Consider the following 21,655-nt stretch of genomic DNA (forward strand, 5'->3'; position numbering starts at 1 on the left):
CTGTTGTAACTTACGTTTTTCTGCTTGGGAGAAGAATAGTTCACCTAGTTAATAAAAATTGGCTAAGTGTCTACCTGGTGTATAGAAGTGTGAGGAGTTAGGAGCCTTCAGTCACCTGATTTGTTTCCAGGAGATGGAAGATGTATCAGTGGGACCCTTGCAGTTTCAAGAAATGAACAAATGCTACCATAACTGGCCTAAATGAAAATGGGGAGTTTTTTGTTTGTTTAATGGAAAAGGTGGATCCGGCTCCAGGACTCCCACATTGCTCCCGGTCCCGACTACTGTTTCCACTTATGAGCTCTATTTCATCTGTGTGAATTCTGCCTCAGAAAGGTGCTCCCCACCCAGCAGTGGTAAGATGCTATCTCCTGCATCTTGGGTTCAGGTGGGGATGGGAAGGTAAAGAGCATGCGCCTCTCCATGAGCAATCCCAGCTCAAGTCTCCTTGTTCCCTCTTTGTTCTGATTTCGTGTGGTGGCCCTCAAATCAATTGCTGTAGCCTGAAGATTGTAATATGCTGATTATTACCTTCAGCTCACCTCCACCCTGGAGCCAGGGTGAGAACTCCAGGAGGTAGGAGGAGGTTTCCCAAAAGGAGGAAAGGGGAGGCATGGCTGGCATGACACAACAATTTGCCAAAGGGTATCTGGCTGAACAGCATTTTGGGACACAGCCTTTTCCACTTGAGTCTAACTGGTGCGAGGCTGAATTGTATCAATGTAAACACAACCAGAACACTTTGCATCAGTGACTTGCCGGCCCCTACGCTTACTCAGTTCCCCTGCACTGAGAATCTTGGGTTTTTTAATCCACTCAAAAGCCCTCCTGCTGCAGGGGTGCAGAGGGCAGGGGGTGGGAGCTTGTGCAAAGGCAGGGCCCTCCCTGCCCCGGATCTGCCGAGACCCACTTTGAGAGGAGGAATGTTAAACAGTGCCCAGGTGTCTGAAGGGCAGGAAGAGCCGCACACACTGGCTGCTTTTGCGGGCACAGTCATTCCCCGCTGCTGCCTGGAGTCCCCTGCCCGGCACGCCCCGGCAGCTCACACACTGGGGTGTGGTGGAGCCGGCCCAGCCTCTCTCGGGAAGACCGATTGGGCATCTCCTCTGTGACGCCCCCGCAGGTTGCTCACTCTGGTGTTCTAGTGCCTTTCACCTTCGTTACATTGACATTTTGTGTATCAGTTTCCTCACCAGATTCTGAGGAGCTTGGGGGCGGCCATCCTATCTTCTAAACGCTAGATTTTGTGATGGTGGAGAAGAGGGGAATTCTGAGAGGTGACGGAATGGTGAGGATCTGTCAACTCCTGCCCAAAGGGCAGGTTTCTGGATGCCCAGGGTTATCGAAATGGAGTCAAGTAGAAAGTATGACAAGTAACATATCTACTTATTTTTCCATGAAATCTTTTACTACTATTTCTTGGTACATTGTGTATAGTATGGAGGTACATGTGGATAAATAACAAATATATAAATATAACTGATACATGTAGGAATATACATGTATTGAGAATTCAATTTTCAAAAAATTTTGAAAGTTGGAGTGTGAGATCGAAAACATTTGGATGCTGTTGGTTTAGAAAATTGTTTTTTAACTTTTTTGTAAAAACAACCACTCTAGGACTACATTTCACCTGTGACTCTGCAAGTGTATGGGTGGTGCATAGCAACTGGGAGGAAAGTCTGAGGAAATGGTATTTGTTAGGGATCTTGCAGTGATTTTTGGCATTTCCAATGCTATTCTAATTCATCAAAAATGCTCATTTCACTCTTAACTCCCTAAACTGATTTCAACAACCCCTGCCCCAGTGGCCACATCCTGCAGTTTGGGACACGCTGGAGTGGATAATGAACTTGGGGGAGCAGAGTCCTTGATATGGAGCCTTGTGCCATGTCTCACGGTGGGGAGCCTGCAGAAACGTTCCTTCTCCAACATAGGCATGTGCAGCCACTGAATGGAGACTGAAGTCTGTGCTTGATTTCCTGAAATTAATGCAAGTTGTGGCTTCCCTTATCTATGGTTCTCTTTATACCCTCATGATTGCACAGAAATGGGAGAGAGAAGTTTCTTTACAAGCTCCTGACAGCCACCCAACAGCCTGCTCTTCAGATGGCCACTGTTTCGTTTGATGGGCAGTATCTGTGTGTTGTGGCTTTCCTCTGGAAGTGCTAATAAAAAATAGAATTCCATTTCAGATTAACCAGGGCTAGACCTTTTAAACAGACTTAAAATCATTTTGTAGTAATAATTCCTGCATAGCAAACCATGTGTGATCTTGAGGCTTTCTGAAATGAAAGGCTTGGCATTTAAAATTGGACGCTTTGATAACCAGCCCTACAAGGCTGGCGAGGGGGTGTTCAAGTGGGGCCTAAATGCTCTAGTTTTCATTAACTAGTCACTATGGCAGGCGTTTATTAAGTTGAAAATTGGAAACTCTTGGTTAAAGGGCTGGCTGTGATCCAATTAATATATTCATTTTTAATAGTGAGGCCCCAGGCTGGGAAAAGGCACTCAGAAATGTGTGCGTGAGTTTATCTGGGTCTTAGTCCCTGCATTTTGAGGCTAACCTGGAACATTTTTCCTGCTTGTCTGTTGCCCTTGGGTTCACCTTTGATAACGTCTCAGAGGAAGGCAGGGAAGACACTGTGGACTTTGCTCTTTTTGTAGTCCTGAGGATTTCCACCATCCCCAGGGTGGAGATTTCTTGCCAGTTGACCTTCTGAGCAGCCAGAGGCGGTATAAAGTGTAGACTGTATTGATTGCCTTTGACTTTTTGAGAAATAAGACAAAGGTGCTTTCTGCTGATGGCTAAAACTAATTACAGCACAGGAGTGCTGGGATTTCAGCATCTTAAACAAAGTGATGCCCTCAGGTCTTCTAGGAAATCAAATAGAATCTCAGAGCAAAGGGAGATCAGCTTGGGAGAACTCCCTTTTATGCCCCATGCTTATTTGACTTCCGCAAGAGAGAATTTTTGCTGATTAAGGTATTCCTGATAGTTGTCTTCCTTTGGTGACACAGGACATGTGGGGTGACTATGTTTACATCCAAGCCCACCTTGAGGCAGGACTCAGAGTTTCTAGGCATCCTGCAAACAGATCTCATTTGACCACACATCGATGGGGAAGGGATATCTGGCTTCAGATTTTCTGGAGAGATGGCAAAGATCATTCATATCACTGGCTGCATGGCAGAAATGGAATCAAATTCCTGCTGGACATCTCTGATCCCTGTTAACAGTCTTCTCTGCCTCGCACCCCCAGCCTACCCTTTGAGGCTCCCGTCTATTTTCTGGGTCCGTCTGGCCTTGGCCTGCAGCCTGGAGGCTCACTCAGCAGAGCTGGGTCCGGCAGGGGGCTGAGTGGCGGCCATCTGTTCATTGCTACCCAGTGCGCCCCCTGCGTACTTATTTATCTCCTCATTTGTCTGAGTGTGCATCCCGGGTCACACTCCTACTGCTGTGCTGTTGGTTGGGTTTCATACTCCAACAGCATTCAGCCTTTTTGACATGGAGCTTATGAGCAGCATGCCCTGGCTGTTTTTGTGAAGACTCTCGCCTTCTGGCTTTAGGATGTGATCTACCTTGCTACTAAGTCAGGGGGACTTGAGGCCCTCCTGAGACCTAGATGACTCCACATCCCATAAATGCTGCTCTGATCCTTCCCCACTGGCCTCAAATGTCGCTTCACCTTGTTCTGGAGGCCAAGGTACCACTTGTACACCAGCCTCACTTTCCAGACCCCTGTTTTATTCCAAGGTTTCCATTTCTGCTATAATGCCCCTGCTAACCCAGGTCTCCCAAGCTGACACCCTCTTTGCTCTTGGAAGGCTATTCTAGATACTTATGCTTCTCCCTGGTGTTTGGAATCCTTGCCACCAGTTGCCCCTCCTCCTGATTCTTACTGATTTCCTCTCGCATCTCCCCATATTGCCTTCTGCAGATTACACGTGGTGGACAGAATAATTTCCACCTTCCCTAAGATGTCCTTGTCCTGATCTCTGGAACCTATAAATCTGTCAGATGACATGGAAAAGGGGAATTACAGTTGCAGAGGAAATTAAGGTTGCTGATCAGTACCTGGGGAGATGATCTGGGGTAGTCTGGGTGGTTCCAGAGCCATCACAAGGGTCCCTGGAAGTGGAAGAGGGAGGCAGGAGGAGGTCAGAGTGAGGTGATGTGAGGAAAACTCCTGTTGCCATTCATTGGTCACTGGCTTTGAAGATGGAGGGAGGGGCCCCGAGCGAAGGAATGCAGGCAGCTGGTTGGAGCTGGAAAAGGTGGGGAGTGGGCCCTCGCCTTACAGCCTCTGGAAAGGAACCCTGTTGAGTGAAACCCATTTACATTCATGACCTTCAGAATTGTAAGATACATTCTGTGTTGTTTTAAGCCGCTGAGTTCTCAGTAGCTTGTTACAGCAACAATAAGAAACCCATACACTGTTCCTACCAACTGCCAGCTCCATTACCGGGCATTCCTTCCCATGCCAACTACCTGCCTGGACTACACCTGCCCCTCACAACTGTGCCAGCTCACCCAGCATCTATTTACGATGGACAGTGTGCTTCCCATTAAGGATGCAGAGATGAGTTAAGCCACGGACACTTTGGCTGGAAGAGTTTATAACCGAGTAAGGTGATAGAGACAGAAATGATTGTAATACAATTTTACAGGTAACGTCACACACAGGGACAGGGCTGGTACACAGACAGGTCACACTGGTATGCTGCTCCAGTGGTTCTGTTCCCCCAGTTCAGTAATTCTGGGTTTACACTCTTTGCAGGAGCAGGGGGTGGGGGTTTTCTCAAGGACTTAGGCCCAGCGTGCTGCTCCATTAGTGCCTAGGTGTGAAATATTTTGAGCATCACTCGTGGATATGTTTGGTGTCTCCAGACAGAGGAGGACAATGGCTGGGGAAGGTGACATCAGAAGGAATATTAAAAAGTGAGTAGCTAGGTAGGAGCCAGGTAGGTGAAGAGTTCGTAGAGGGTGTGGAAGGAAGCAGACGTCTTAGATTCAAGGGAAAGTCTAGGCGAATGCAAGGAGGGGAGAAAGAACCCGGTGAATTCAGGGGTTGCAGCAGTTCGGGTGTTGTCGAGGGCACAGCAGGAAGCCAGCTGCAGAGTGACGTGCACTGGGAGGAGTACATAGGGCCAGGCAAGAAAGGGCCCTGAGCACCCCCTTAGCACTCTGGGGGTCTCAGCTTCTGAATGAGAGTCTCTCCTTTGAGTTTTAGGACGGTATTCCTGTGTCTGTTGAAGGTTGGATTTGAGAGGGACAAGACTGAGGCAAGGGGCACTGTGCAGACACTCTGATGGGACCCCACGGAGGGTGGCGAGGGCTTCAGTAAGGACGACAGAGACTGGTGGTGGTGGAGGCACTGGAGGCAGAGTCAGCAGGGCTTGGTAATTGGGAGTGGGAAGTGGGGGGGAAGGAGGCCAAGGTCACTGCCAGGTCTGAGATGGCTGAGCGCATGCCACCTGTATTAGTGTCCTGGGGTGGTGTTGATACATTACTGCAGACTGGGTGGCTTAAAATAACATACATTTACTGTCTCACAGCTCTGGAGGCCAGAAGTCCACACTCAAAGTGTCAGTAGGATCGGTTTCTTCCGGAAGCTCCGAGGGAGCATCCCTTCCATGCCTTTTCCCTCCTGCATGGCTGGTGTTGCTGGCAGTCCTGGGTGTTCCTGGTTAGAAGATGTGTCCCTCTAATATCTGCCTCTTCTCACAGGGCCTTCCTCTCTGTGTGTCTCTGTGCCTCAAATCTCTCTCTGTCTCTCTCTTAAAGGGCATTAGTCATTTGATTGAAGGCCCATCCTAAGTTCAGGATGATGCCCACTTGAGGTCCTTCACTTGTACATCTGCAAAGACCTTTATCCCAGATAAGATTACCTTCTGAGGCTGCAGGAGGGCGTATCTATTCAGAGGGCCCCATTCAACCCACTAGGTCATCTGAACAAAATAGAGGATGCTAGTGAGGAAGCAAGGGGTCTGGACACAGTGACGTGTGGTCGCGGGTGAGTAGAATCTGAAGTGCCTGTGGAGTATCCAGGCAGAGATGTGCAGAGGTGTAGGCCTGGGGGCTCAGGAGAGGTGTGCGTATCCCTGTCTATGCTGAGTAGGTGAAGTACGTAAACTCATTCAAGGAGAGAAAAGCAGAAGAAAAGCAGTGGGCTAAGAGTGGACCCTTGAGGAATGCCAGCAATTAAGGGGAGGTACAAGAGTCAGGGTCCACGAAGGAAACAAGGAGCAGTGGTTCAGAGGGGTAGGAGATGAGCCATGAGCCCATCTGGTCACTAGGACAAGGGAATAGAGGGTTTGAAGGAGATTCCCCAAGGTCAGGTACAGCAGCGAGACTGACCAGGACAACTGCTGGGTTTAAAGCACCAGGGTCATGTTTGTGTGGACTTAACTTAGAGAGAGAGCCCTGCCATTTCCCTGCCCCACCTGATGAGGTGCATGTTTATAGCTGTAGTGACAACTGTGTGTGATTGTGGATAAAGTAAGAGTTCCTGCAGCCAGGATTCTCACCTGGCCCTGGTTGACTAGTTCACTGCCCACTGGCAATACATGGCTGTTGACTCTATAAAAGAGCTCTGCCCAGTGCTCTGGGTGTGACATGGTGGCAGGGCTGCAAGGCTGCTGGAGAGCAGGGCAGAGGCTGGAGCAGTGGCAGCGCTGAGGACAGAGGCCCAGAGGACGGCTGTGTGGGATGACTGTGCAGGGAGGCCCTTAGGATGGCTGTGCGGACAGAGGGGCCCAGAGGCAGAGACCAGCTTGCTACATGCAGACTCGCTCTGAGTGAACAGGATTCTAGTGACTGACCTGCCACCTGGAAATAAAGTTGGGTATAACCCTTTCACCCCAAGAACTTTTTGCTGTCATTTTCTTTGGTCACATTGGATCCATAGCGAACTTGCCTGGGACTGAAACCCATTGGCAAGACAGTGCTGCACAGCCCAGTGGATGTGACTAGGCAACTTGGCAGTGAGTAGGATGCTCTGGATTGTGGTGGTGGCTCTTGAACTTTGAAATCATTACCTTAACGGAGCAGGGCAACACACTGAACATATCTAATTTCCCCTTACAAACTCTTGTCTGCTCTAATGCTCCTAATTATCACAATATAAACTTGTTTGAGGATAAAAAGTGATGGGAAACAATATTGTAGGATATTAGGTGAAAGCAATGTGCAGTTTACAGCAGAAAAGCAGGGGCACAATTTTGTGTCATTGTCTGAGACATATTATCAGGCTGTGTGGACCACTAATCTGTAACGGTGCTACTCACGAAGGATCAAGGCAATGGTCTGGCCTGCTCAGGGCTGATTAGTCATGGTTTGTTCATCTAGTCCCAAATTAATTGGCAGTCTCAAGTATTCGGATATTCAACTTCCTTAAAATTGGGTTTCCATAATCTTAAAATTCAGGGTACTTTCTCATTTCCACTTATGAAAGAATTGGGACTCCTATTAGTTTTCTAAGGAGGCCCTAAATATAAAAGGCCCTCTGTAAGCCCTTTTTGTTGGCTTTGGGTCTGAATTTGATTTATCTGAGTGGACTGAGTGGTTAGGAATAGGCTGGGTTTTGCTGCAGTAAGAAACAAAAGCACTGCAGTGGCTTAACAGAAGAGTGTATTCCCACTCATAGTTCATATTCAACATGGTGGGTGGCACAGGCACAGGGACCCAGGAAGGTCCTTCGGCCTCCAAATGCAAGAGCCTGAGATGTGCGTCTTCCATTGCTTGGAGTGGGAGGAGAAGGAGATATTGGCAATGGCTGGTAATGTCCACCAGGGAGTGAGGTAGAGAATGTCCTTGATCCGCACATTTCAGCATGAGTTAGTGTTTAGCGAACCCTCCCTCATGACTGCAGTACCATCTGGCCTTCTACAACTTCCTTGGGAAGACCCTGGGAGATCCTGCCCAGGGAACTACCTAGTTTTGGATAGTTGACAGACATGCTCAGCACACCAATGACCTATGCTACCTTTTCTGGAAACTTCCCTTCCCAGAGTGTATGCCTAGGTAGGCTTTTTCTTTTTTTCCATCCAGAGACCCTATATCTGTGGACATCACTTATGGGGCCAAGGAGAGGTAACACCATTGGCTGATGAATGACCAATCATATTCCCTTTCTCATAATTGTAACTGGATGACACAGAGGCTGTCATTAGGCTGTGGAGCAAAGCCAGGATTCTGCTTCTCAGCATCACATGTCAGAAAGCCCCCATGCTTCTGTGAGACTGAGTCCCCTGTCAGTCCCACTCCCTGCATGCGTGTCTTGGCAGAGGAGTCTGGCAGCCCCATCGCCAGAATGTCTGTCATGCTTTATCGACTGCCTCTTGCTTTATCAAGCAACACAAATGATGCCATGAGTTGCGTCCCCCTTGTGGGGAAAATGAAAGTTCCTATGGCCAGGATCCTCACCTGAACTTCAACTACGTGATGATGTAAGTGGCCTGCTGCTAGGCTAATGCTTCCACACCTGTAGGCAATAAGCTATAGAGTGACTGAGTCACTATATAAAGAGCTCTGGCCAGTGCTCTGCGTTGAGGCAGAGATGAAGGAGGATCACAGACCTGCAGACTGTTGGATGCAGATGTAATTCTAGTGCTCAACCTATTGCCTGGAGAACAAGCCAGGTAATAAACCCTTTCACCCCAAGAACCATTGTCATTCCTTGGTCTCACTGAATCCATAGTGAACTTGCCTGGGGATGAAACCCACTGGCAAGACACCTGTCTTCCTGGGGGTTGGGGTGGGGCAGCACCTGGAGCAGGGCACAGGGCCAGCTGCGGCTCTTCCTGGACTAGGTCAAGGTAAGGAAGGGAACCTGGCAGGGTCTGTGGCGATGCCCTGGAAAGCCGCTGGAGGCAGATGCCATGCCTTAGTTAGCTTGTGCTGCTATAACAAAATGCCATGGACTGGGGGGTTTAAGCAACAGAAGCTTATTTCTCATGGATTACGGGCCTGGGAAGTTTGAGAGTGGGGTGTCAGCATTGCTGAGTTCTGGTGAGATCCCTCTTCCTGGTTTGCAGATGGCTGCTTTCTTGCTGTGTCCTCAGGTGGCAGAAAGGGACAGAACTCCAGTCTCTCCCTCTCCTCATAATGTCAGCAATCCCATCATGGGGCTTCACCTTTACAATCACATCGAAACCTAATCACCTCCCAAAGGCCTTGCGTGCAACTACCATCACATTTAGGGGTTGTGGCTTCAACATATGCATTTTGGAGAGAAGGGACACAAACATTCAGTTCACAGCACCACGCAGAAGGTTTTAACTGATTCTCTGCTGCTGGGCAGCCCAGAGGAATGTTTCCCTGTGGCTCCTACCAACCTTCTGGTAGCTGGGCAAGCCGGACTTTAAAGTTGGTGGCCTTGGGGCATCTACATGCTCTGCATGTGAGCTTTCTAGTGACAGAGCCGACAGTCCTGTGGAGCAGGGTGCGGGGCAGCTGTGGAGGGAGGAATGCTCATCTGCAGTGAGGAACGGGAGGAGGGGCCTGCCAGAGATGAAGGAGGAGAAAGGAGCGGGAGAAACAGGTCTCGCTGTCTCAGTCATTGTCTGGTCCCAAGCTCTGCTCCTGAAGATCTTGCTGAAACGGATCTGTAAACACCCTGGAATGAGTGGTTTAGGTGTGTTTCCCCTGACTGGGAAGAAAGGGAGAGGGTGTGGTTTCATTCTTGCAGCCAGAATTGTTACTCTACCCTATACTCATCCAGAAAATGTTTCCAGACCTCTCACTTTACAGGTGTTCTCCTGCACCCTGGGGATAGAATGGTGAGCAAGACATGGCCCTTACTGTAGGCACCCTGTGAAGGTCTAATGGGAGGTGCACCCAAGCAAACAGGGCCTTCCAGTCCAGTGAGAAAGGGTCAGGAGGAGGTGTGATCTCAGCAGGCTTCCCAGGAGGGTGGGACACGGGGGTTGAGTGGGGGTGTGCAGCTGGGGCCAGGTGGAAGGGCGGGAGGGTGTGCGCTCCAGGCAGAAGGGCAGTTTGTAGACGCAGGCCATTTCCTGCTCTGTGGCTAACAGCCCCAACTGCAGAAACATCTTGCTCTATCACCTGCAATTCAGCCTCTTATAACAAGGGTCAGTATTCTCCTGATGACCGGTGTTGTGGACAGCTCAGGTGTCCTTAATATTATAAACCATTCTTAAGTAGGTTCTTCAGATGATATCTGATGATCATACTAATTAGGAATTTAAAAAGCCATTAGCAGTGAATTGTTGAAGATTTCTTCCTGAAAGGCTGGGTTTTAGGACTTCCTAAAGAACACAAATCAAAGCTGTTTCCCATGTTAAAACGTCAGCCCACCAGTTATGGGCATTTCCCTTCATTCTGTGTTTGCTGGAAATGTGTGCTAGGATACTGTCATGTGCCTCTGGTCCATTAGTGTATGACTGATCAGATTTACTTCCTTAAAATACATATTTCTTCCCCAAATTCTGTTTTGGTGCTTATGACAAAACGCTTGGATTTCTTCCAAGGGAAGATTTTCCTTCTCTTTGTCTCAGCCCCACAAGGACTTTGACCCATGCTGGTCCCATTCATACGCACTGACCACCACAAACAGCTGAACTGCTGAGGTTAGATGGTAATACAGGCCAAGGACCACTACAGAATGTTCTGGAACAGGGCCAGAACCCAATTCTCCATGCCCTTCTTTGGTCAGCTCTTAGTTTTTTTTCTTACTATTATTCTTTTGATTTCCTCATCAATAGAAAAGACCTGATTTTTTTTTTGTTGTTGTTAATGAAACTATTTTTTTTAAAACAAAGATCCTATTAGTGAGAGGTGTGATTATGGTAATTGATATGCTGGTTTCTGAAATGTTTGCTGTTCTTAAAAAGCATCGACTCTTAGACCTAGAAGGCTCCGGAAGAGAACCTGTGCACACCACACCGCCCGGTTTGTGTTGAGCCCTTCTGAGCGAGCCACGGGACATAGGCGTGTTATGTAAGCACCCCGAGTTTTCAGTTTTCTCAAGTGTGAAATTTGGGGGCTAGACGTCCCTGTCTAAGAGGTTTCCAACCTCTTATTTAGAAACTTCTATGATTCTTCAGAATGTGGGGGAGCGAGGTTGAGGGGTCTGTGGCAGACTCACACAGCCCCCAGGGATGGGGCCTCAGCCTCACAGTGTGAGTGCAGTGTTCTTTCAACATTCCCAGGTGGTAAATAGTTTAAGAGTACATACCTATCTAAGGTATTACTTTCATTGTTATTCAGAACACAACTCAGATCAATATTTGTCAGATACAAAAGGGCAGCATGAGAAAAATACTTTTGTAAAAGGTTCCTCGACTATCACAAGTTCTGACAGGCTGTATTAGAACATGCATGGCCTCTATTTGCCACGACGACATCTCTTTCTGTCTCTTCTTTATGGTGACCTTCATACTTATAATAGATATGTTTCCAATATTTTTATCTTAGTGGCACAAAAATGTAAATTAACCCATTTGTCCCTGGTCAAGGTGCTGAGATTTCATCACTGGGGAGAGAGTAACTGTATAGCTGGTCTGAAATGTCTGGAGGCAGGCTGAGGGGCACAGGGCAGCCGGTGAGGGGTAGGGGGCATTGGAGATTACTAGCTGGGGTGGTTGGAATGAACTGGAGAAGGGCTGAGCAGCAGCTGTTGCGGGGGAGTTGGGAGCACAATTGAGGTGAATTTGACTCCGGAAAATGTGGATTTCCCTATACAGAAAGCCATCATAATTTGGAATTTGTGAAGTGTGGGGAGGAAAACAGAGTTCAATTTTATTTAAGTTGGCACTCTGGAACACGGACTCAACTGGTAACCAAGATTCCAGGGGCAATGCTCAACCTGTGCTTAGGGGCTCCTGTTCGGACGCCCGGTACAGTCTTTGGGTGAGCAGAAAGTGGCCACCTTTAGTGGCTACCCCACTTTCTAGACCTTGTTCCAGGTGCCTGAGGCCCTGGAATTCCCTATTCAAATGACCCTGCTTCCAATTTCCAGGCCTGCTCTGTCTTCCTCAGGTCTTTCCTGTGGAGAGTGGCTCTCCTTCTGGATGCATTTGCCCCTGGGCCCCAGGGGAGACTCAGGTTGGACCAGTTACAGGAATAAGAGGCGATTAGAGCTTGGATTTGAGGGGAGGGGCAGCCACACATTTAACATGTGAGCAACTATGAGAAGTGAAAGACATTTTAAACTTGAATTTGGCCTTCAGGTCATTTGAAGGTGTACTTGACAAGGTAGTGGAAAAGAAAATAATTCATTTAAATGTTTGTTGGTTTGATGAATAACCTGTACGTGTTTTGACATAAAGCTCATGGGTCTCCTTTAGGCTCTGGCCTTGGGCCCAGTGAGTGATTTTGGGGGAGCTGATATTCAAAATACTTAAAAGTTTGATAAAGGATCATTAAATGATCTCCTACATTTTAAAAGTACCTGTTTGCATCTAAATAACTGATGTGTTTATCATGTATGTTATCATCTGGTCACTAAACTGATTCTTAAAGACCTTTCGATCAATGCGTATTTCATCAGTTTATATCATTTCTATCCAAACTTGAAAGTCAAATAGCCCAGATGTGACTGGATCCCCTGGGCAGCTTCTGTTCTCATTGTGCCCTGAGGGCAGAATATTGCAGAAGTAAGTACTTCATGCTCCAGGCAGGCTCCTCTGCAAATAACTTGTTCCTCCCTTTCCCCCCAAATTCCAGCTTTACTACCATGTCTGAGTCCTAGGAATTTTCCCAAAATCTTTGGTGGGTAAAGGGGAACAAAGATAACAGCTAGCACTGATGACTGGCCTGGACTTGTTCTAAATACTCAGGATATTTAGGGCCCTGCTACAAAATTTGTGGGGCCCAGATCAAAATGAAAATATTTGGCCCCTTGTTTAAAAATGACTAGGAATTTCAAGATGATGACAGAAGAGCATTAGAGCAAGTGTGGGGTGTTTTAAGCATGGGGGGCAGAAGGGAGGGGCTGGGTGACCTCACAGGTGGCAAGCTCAGGAAGCCCATCATGCTGTGTATTAACTCTTTGGTGCCCATAACAACATTCTGGGGTATTACTATCCCTGCTTTACAGATGGGAATGCTGAGGTACAGAAGGGTTGGTGTGACCATCATAAGGTCACAGGGTTGAAACACAACTGGACTGGAGCTCAGGCACTCTTGGGTCCAGTGTGGTCCCTTGCTGCCTGTTCGGGGAAGAGAGCGGCCCCATGCAACGTGTGGGCAGATGGCTGGTACTCTTCCTCCAAAGTTTCTTTTCTGGCGTTGCCAACTGCCCCTACCTTTAGCCCGTAAAATCACAACCTCTGTTATGAAAAACAAATCCCAAACAGAAAGAATAAACTGCCCTCCACCGCAGGAAATTATTGACCATCGATTCTATGGTATTTAAATACAACCTCTGGGGATTCTCCTCCACCACACACACACGTGCGCACACACACACACACACACACACACACAAAGAGGCTTAATAAGGTTTTAAGCCAACAAAAATCAATCTTGTCTGTCCTAGGAGAGATTTTACTGCTCTGAAAATCAGATCTTTCTGTATTGTTATGGTAACAAAATTACATTTCCTTTAAAATATTCCACTTACTTTTGCCTATTTATTTACATTTATAGTTCTTTTCTCCCATTAGCCTAAATTTGTGAGTTTTTTATTCTAGATTGTTCCAGATTCCAAGCAATCGAGATAAGGGAGAGTATTTTAATCTATTTTGATTTGCTTGATGTTTCAATACACTTGACACACAGTCAGAGGGTCACCGCAGAAAAGCTTTTGCCTGTTTTGTGAAAATGTACTTCCTTTCCAATGAGTTTTGCCAAGAAGTTAACGTCAAGAAATAATGTTGGGTGAGTGAAAAAATGTGATGGCCTGTCCTTTGGGAGGGCACCTCGGTAACTGGCTTTCCGAATACTTGAAGCTAAGCCAGACTATCATCAGAACAAGCAATTGATTACTTTTGCAGCATTCATATCAGAGAACTTATATGTTAACTGCATCTTCTAATGAAGTTGGAGTTTGGCTTAAGTGACTCATTGGGGTGATGACCAGATTACTTGGGGCTCGTTTCCATGATGAATTACAGGAGCATAAGAGTGTGACTTATATTTCCAAATCTTCCTTCCTTAGGCCTCCCAGTTCCCATGCTAAAGAGAATCTATTAATTGGCTTGAAAGTAGAGGGAATATAAGGAGCAAGGATAGAAGGAGAAAGGAACTGTCCTTGGGAAAGTTTAAAATAAATTAAGTAGAGCTGATTAGTAAAAGAAGACAGCTACACTTCAGGAAGATGTTAAATGTTCAGTACAAATCACTTTATGTTGATTAAACAGTACAGTGTGATTTCTTTTCTAAATTGGACAGGCTACAGTGAAAAATAGTATTTGGCTCATCCTGAACAGTAACTTCTCTCTGAAGACCTTCACTGTAAACTGAGAATTTTAAATTAGATGAAGAAATAACAAGGTATGATATTGCTTAGCAACCACTATATGTGTGTTAGTAACAGACTCTCCAAATGGATGCATTTTGGGCCACTTTCAGAGAACAAATAAACTAATTACTTGGGGAAAATTAAATGAATTTCCAAAAGCTGAACCTATACCAGTAGCATTTTATTCACCTATTTGTGCCAAGGAGAGAGATTTTCATGATTACAATTGTTCATGACTTGGGAAGGTTCATGCCTCTTGAATCAGGGTGGCTAGGTCTTGTTTGGGAGGGTGCTGATAGGGACCGAGGGCAACCACCCAGGGAACCTGGTGGGTTCCCGGCTGATGGCCAGTTAGGTCTTCACAGCTGTCTGGTGCTTTTGTGGACACAGGCTGCCTCCCAAGAGCAGCAGTGGGTGAAGGGTCTAGTTCCTGCCTTTGTAGCCTCATGACAAAGTGTGGACAGTGAAAGCAAGTCTGAGAATGAATCTATTCTGTCACAGATGGTTTATCAAAGATCCTGAAACCTGTCCTTGGAAGCTCGCTCAGCTGTCTGTCCTTAGGCTCTCTGAAGGTCAGACCACACAACAGAATCCATAGCAATTGCATGGAATCCAAGACTTCTCGGGCTTGTAGGCTGGGTGTTAGGTTGCAGGCAGGACTTTAGCTCATGCCTGGGTGCAGGTGCTGGAAACTATTTCTAGCCATTTCACAGACCTTGAACACCACTCATTTCACCAGCAAAAAGTTATTTCTAACACCCTTTGTGCTAATTAACAAACCCTTTGATAGCGTGTGAGTGTTATTTGAAGGCTTTGTGCTGTGGGCTTCTGAAAAAGGTCTTTCAAATATGAAGGAGTGTTCAAGCCTGATGCAGGTGTTTCAAAGGGGCACCACTCCCAGGTTGTGGATGAAAACTGCATCAGACTAGGATGTGTTTTACCAAATCTAGGATGTGATTCACTTGTAAGACACACCACTATTTTATGTATCACTAAGAAAAAAAATGCTGCCAGTAAAACTGATACAATGCTTCTTATCACTTTACAATTTTGTTTTATACTTATTGAAAGAGCCTTTTTAGATTAGATTTAGATTTTTGCCACATGTCGAACATGTTCATACATTAAGAAGGAAAAGTATAGGTGAAGAAAGGCTTATGGTTTTCCTAAAAACACTTCACATCCAAAATTTGACTTTTCTCAATCACTGTTTTGACTGAACAAGTGTTTTTTTACCCAGTGAGTGCTGTTCTTTATGCCATTGAAGGTGCTGATGATTCAGCTTTTCTTAAAATAACTAAAAGCCTTTGGCATTGGCCCTTCCTGGTTTTGTCATCATATAGATCCAGCAGGTGTAGATCTAGGTCATGTGGGGCCTGAAGTCTATGAAATGTGGGGAGAGAGGCTTTCAAAGAAAAGAGCACACAATCACAAATACAAAGTTAGGTAATATCATGATTATTTCTTTAGAATTAAAAAAAACAAATACTACGGAGCACTACAAATTTGAAAAGTCAAGTTTCGCAATCAAAAGCTGCCAAATAGCACGAATACTACAAAATACCAAAAAGATAAAATAAATACTTTCATTAATTGCTTGACCTGCCTCTACGAGGCTTTTTTCCTTACATTATTGTGACTGTGTACTCATTGACTGCCATGTTGCATTGAGCCATGACATAGTTATCCAAATGACTTATTCTTCAGTAGGAGAAGCAGTTTTCTCATTGGAGCACTCCATTCTCCAGACCGCTTCACTGCTTTGGTTCGGTTTTGCAGGCCATCTCATCTGAGACCGCCAGACTCCATCAGACAAGATGCGGCAGTTACACTAAAAAGCCATCTCATGTATTGGAATGTATAAAACTTCACCCACTCAGATGTTTTAGTCCTTGCAGTTTAATCTATTGTTATGTGTTGGTCCTCTTAAACAGAAGGATTCTAGTAGTGTGATTTGCATAAAAAGGTATGGTTTATTTCTAGTTGTTTGAGGAATTCATTTTGAGTCTCTTTACAGAAGAGCACTTCCATTTGGATTTGGGTTGGTGATACTGGGCCTTCTTCTTACAGTTTTACAGTTTTGATGATTAGAAAAAAGCTGCCCTGTACGTTTCATTTCCAGCCTTGTTTTTACTCCACTTGCCCCATGTCTGAAGTGCTGGTGATGTATTAGTCTCCTCTAGCTGTCCGAACAAAGTGTCACAGATAGGGCTGCTGCAACAACAGAAGTGTGTTTTCTCACAGTCCTGGAGACCGGAAGTCCAAGGCCATGGTGTCAGTGTCTGAGGCCTCTCTCCTTGACTTGCAGATAGCCACCTCCTCTCTGTGTCCTCACATGGCCGTCCTCTGTGCGTGCACATCCCTGGGGTGTCTTCCTTTTCTTATAAGGACATCAGTCCTATTGGATTAAGGCCCCACCCTACTGATCTCATTTGACATTAATTACCTCCTTAAAGGCCCTATCTCTAAAGAGACTCATTTCAGGGGCTAGTGCTTCAACCTGTGAATTTTGGGATAGGGGACATTGTCCAGTCCATAGTAGGAGTCACCCATAATGTTTGGGTTGGACTATGACCTCCGGCCTTACACTTTTGTGCCATGCTGGGTAAGGTGACACAGTGGGTGGCAGGGAAATCCTGAAAGCAGTACTGAGATGGTCATTGATGACTCAGTTCAACTCAGAAGGGACTGTTAGCCATGGAAACCTGATCAAACCTCAACTACCAACCAAATGACCTGTGTCTCCTCTTTAACCTCCCTTGAGGAGAAGTGACATGGAGACAATTCAAAGCAGGAGATCACAGTCCTCACCAATAGTGGTTCAACATCTTGCCTTTTCAAATTTTACTCATGCAGACACATTGCTAGCATGCATGCCAGGGCCTTGATAGGCTTCCATGCAAATGAAGGGCCCTGAAGATTAAAGTTTATTAGTTTCATGGTAAATCCATCTCTGAGAACTTTGATGCCAACTATGGGAAAATTGCAAAACACATGTGATTCACCATTCTGCAACCCCACCCTACAACCACTTGACTCCTGGGGGTTCTACTTCCTCTATGGGATTTTCTTCAAAATTGCTAACATTTAACCTGAATGTTTTTTTTCAAATTAAACTTCTTTGGGATAACTAGATTCACATGCAGTTATAGGAAATAATATAGACAGACCCTATGCACCCTTTACTCAGTTTCCCCCAGTGGTAGCATCTTGCAAAACTGCAGTGCTATATATTGTAACCAGGACATAAACACTGATACAGTCAAGACGCAAGTGTTTCCATCACCCTTAGGGTTCTCAAGCTGCCCTAATCACCACACCCACTTCCCTTCCACACCACCTCTCCTTAATCCCTGGCAGCCACAAGTCTGTTCTCCAGTTCTGAAATTTTGTCATTTTGAGAATGTTCTACAAATGCATCAAATGGTCTGTACCCCTTTGAGGTGGTTTTTTCACTCAGCATGATCCTCTGGAGATTCCATCCAATTTGCATGCCTTCTTCTCTCTACCATCCAGTGTCTTCTTGTATGTGTCTCCTATGTAACATCCAGGGTTTTAAACTGCATTTAGTGGAAGGAATCGGGAAAAGCACATCTGTTCCCTTCGTGGAAGCAGAAGTCCAGCCTGCAGGTTGTGACACTGGCACTTTGATGCTGCTTATGTGCAGGTGATGGCCATGACATAAAGAAGCTGCCTGGCCAGGAGCAAAGTCAGGGAGGCAACATGTGAAAGAAGAGATGCCTTATAATGGAATACAGTATTTCATGTAGCCTGTGGTGAGGTATTCTCCTGTAAGCTATAGACACATAGCAGACAATCTCTCCATTATCCATGCTCTCTGGTTTGCCATAATTCTTGGTTCTTCACTTCTGTTTCCCAGTCTGACGATATCAAAATCATAAGGATATTAAACTTGGCTAATGTTTGACAAAGCACTTGAGAGGTCTGTGTGTGCAACTTGTGTTACAGATTGGGAAGCAGACTCTGCAAAAGACTTGGGCCTTCAGAATGCTTCTTTGGGGGCATCCTAGCATCCACCTCTGAGGGCGAGCCCAGGAAAGTGGGTGGTCAGCAGGAGAGGTCAAGCTGAGGTGCAGCCAGGGACGGCTATGGCCAGCCCGTATGGAGCTTGGATGCTGGCCTGACCCTTAAGAGTTGTCCAGAGCTGGACCCAGCTGGCCAGGGCTCTACACAACCCATGGAAAAGGCCCTGGGTAGGCCCTGTTCTAGGAGGGGTGTGTAGCCAGCCAGGTGGCCCAGTGCAGCAGAGGCACCCCAGAAAGACCAGCCGCTGAGGGCCTCTGCCTGCAGCACTGGGGCAGCAAGTCCTTCCGGAGAGGCTCAGGGGGGTGCCTCGCAGTGCCCACAGTGGTGTGCTACTAACACATATACATCAGAGATTCATTCTCAAAAGTGTTTTACTATTAAGAATAAATAGTCAAAAAGTTGGGCCACAGCTGTCTTAGGAAGGTGATTCCTTCTGTGAGAAAATAATGCCAACATCTCAATTACTGATGATTTATAAGGCCTGATTTGTTGATGTGAGTGTTTTGTTCTTTGTCTTTAAGGTGGCTTTTTCCCTCTACAAGGGAAGACTCACATCTATTTGGGGTTTTAGATCAATGTTTAATTTACTCAAATAAGGAATGTAAGTCTTGTTTTCCTTAAGCCTATAAGGTCTGCTTATAAATCTTATTGTTCTTTTCATAAATCAGTGAATTTTAACAATCCCATGCAAGAGTGCCTTTATGAGTGTTCCAGTTGAGCTGATAATCAGTTCTGTTTACAACTTGGTTAATTAAATTCCTTCAAACATTTTTACTGTATTTAGATATATATTTGATTTCTCCTCTGTGATTAATATAATAGGTTAAACTTATGGGTTTAGTAAATCTTAAGTTCTCTTAAGCATCCAATGCTATTTACAAACCTAGTCAACTCCTCTTAAACCTTTCAGCTTAAAATCTCAAGTCTCAAATAAATTGCACATTTTTATGGAATCACAAAGCTAATCCCCTGGTTCTGATAGACCAAATTATCCAAAAACACTTTAATAACAAGTATACCCCGCCTGTTTCTCAGTGTAATATATGAGCATTGATATTCTAACCTTCCGCTGAGGGTGGGCCTATTGGGTCATCAGAAACTTAGGTTCTTTTAGGGGGATGATCATGGCTCAGCCAGGTTATTGGGAAAGCAGGTCTCAAAACAAACTCTGCTTTGCATGTGGATATTTATCAGGCAAAATCCCATGATCAAGACTGTGCCTCAGGGAAGTTCTAGTTCTGTGTTGTGGGTGCCCACATTGAGCAAGGTGTGGATACTTTCCAGGCCAGCTTCCTCCCAACGGTGTCAGAATATGAGACTCTTAAGACACCAAATGTTGGTGGCATCATTTACTGGGTTCTTCTGTCCTGTTCATGAAGTGTGGGGATTGTTCCTAGCATATTTTTTCCAATCACATAGCTTAACACCATTAATTTCACAAACAAAAACCCTTTTCTGACGCTCTTGTGCTAATTAGAAAATCCCTGGGTGTTTGGGGGAGATTTGGGGGGCAGAGCTCTTGCTGTGGCTCCTGTGGTGCAGGTTTGGGGCTAAGACTGCTGAGCACAGGCTAGGCTTCCCCTTGAGGCTGCTGACTGTGCTCAAGGTGTACCCTGAACCCTCATGCCACAGTGTTGCACTGATGTGGAAGTGTTTAAAGATGGATTGTACACATCTGAACACCTCCCAAGGCTTAAATGATCCTGAAAAGTAGTTTTACCACTTGCTATGGACTGAATTATGTCCCACAGTTACATGGGGAAGCCCTGACCCCAGTGTGATCACACTGAGAGGTGGGGCCCTCGGGAGGTGATTGGGTTTAGATGAGGTCATGAGGCTGGGGCCCTCGTGATGGGATTCGTGGCATTATAAGAAGAGATAGTAGAGAGCATCCTCTCTCCATCTCTCCCTCTCTGCTGCCTTGTGACGACACAGTGAATAGCCCTGTCCTAAGCCAGGAAGAGGGCTCTCACCAGAACCTGACTGCTTTGGCACCTTGATCTCAGACCTCCATCTTTCAGAACTGTTAAGAAATAAATTTCTCTTGTTTAAGCTCCCCAGTCTATGGTGCTTAGTTGTGGCAGCCTGAGCTGAGTTCCACACCATTCCACACCTATGGGCTTCTCATTCTAAGCAGAAAGATGTTGCTTCTATTTAAGAGAATTTTGTCTGGAATCTTTGGGCTGGCTGCCCAGTCTTCTTGTGCTTCTGATGGATGCCCAGAGCCTTGTTAGAGTCATCCATACAAGGACTCGGGGACGCCAACACCACACTTTCAAATGGGATGGTCCTTCAGCCCACGTCCTAAGGGTTCAAATGGACTCTTATCAATTATTAAATTAGCTGTGAGTTGAGCAAAGCCCTCAACCTCACTGAAATTGCACTAACTTCCTCTCCTCCTTGGTTTGATTTTATGTTTCTTTAGCCCTTTTAAGTCATCTTAATGGTTTTCATTTTCCTTAGTGGACCCAGCTCATAATTCTTTCCTCTCATTTGAATCTGCCGTCAGTCCCACCACACTGCCTTGAAGCAACCCTCCTTAGGCATCTCTTTTGTTTTTGCTGTTTTACTCTTTAACATTGATCATGAAATATTGATCCGTATAGAAGGATGAGTGTAGTGTATGTGTATGTCATGAAGCATAGCAATACAACAAACACCCAGGATACAGGAATATCTATAGAATCAAAGGAAGATGGAGCCACTGGGACTTGGGAGGACAGGAGATAGTGCAGTTCTGGGCACTGTAGAAACGAGAGCTCTGGACCCTCTCTAGGGTGTGGTTGTAAATCCAATGATTCAACTCTGACTTCCTTCTCTCCTGCGTGTGTCCCTGAAGGTTGGCTTCCTAGGAGGGAAGGTCTGTTTGACTGAGCTTGGTCACACACCTGACTCTGTGGTTAGGCTGTGGCAAGTCCCTTGTTTGGAGGCCCCCATGGGGGAGGTACTGCTCCCTAGAGAAGGAAGTGAGGTAGGGAAAGCAAACAGGCTTTCCAAGTCAGTGGTTGCTGGTGGGACTTAGCCAGGGCTCCCTGCCCTTGTTCCCACTTGTCCCCATGTGGGTGCCCCTACTTTGGGCAGTTGTGGACCAGAGTATCCTAGCCCCGTTGCTGATCTCATTTCACTACACTTCATGGAAAATCCATAAGTATTATTTGGATGTCAGCTTCAACCTTTCC

The sequence above is a fragment of the Manis javanica genome, chromosome 1, assembly GCF_040802235.1.
Source record: "Manis javanica isolate MJ-LG chromosome 1, MJ_LKY, whole genome shotgun sequence".
Classification (NCBI taxonomy): Eukaryota; Metazoa; Chordata; class Mammalia; order Pholidota; family Manidae; genus Manis; species Manis javanica.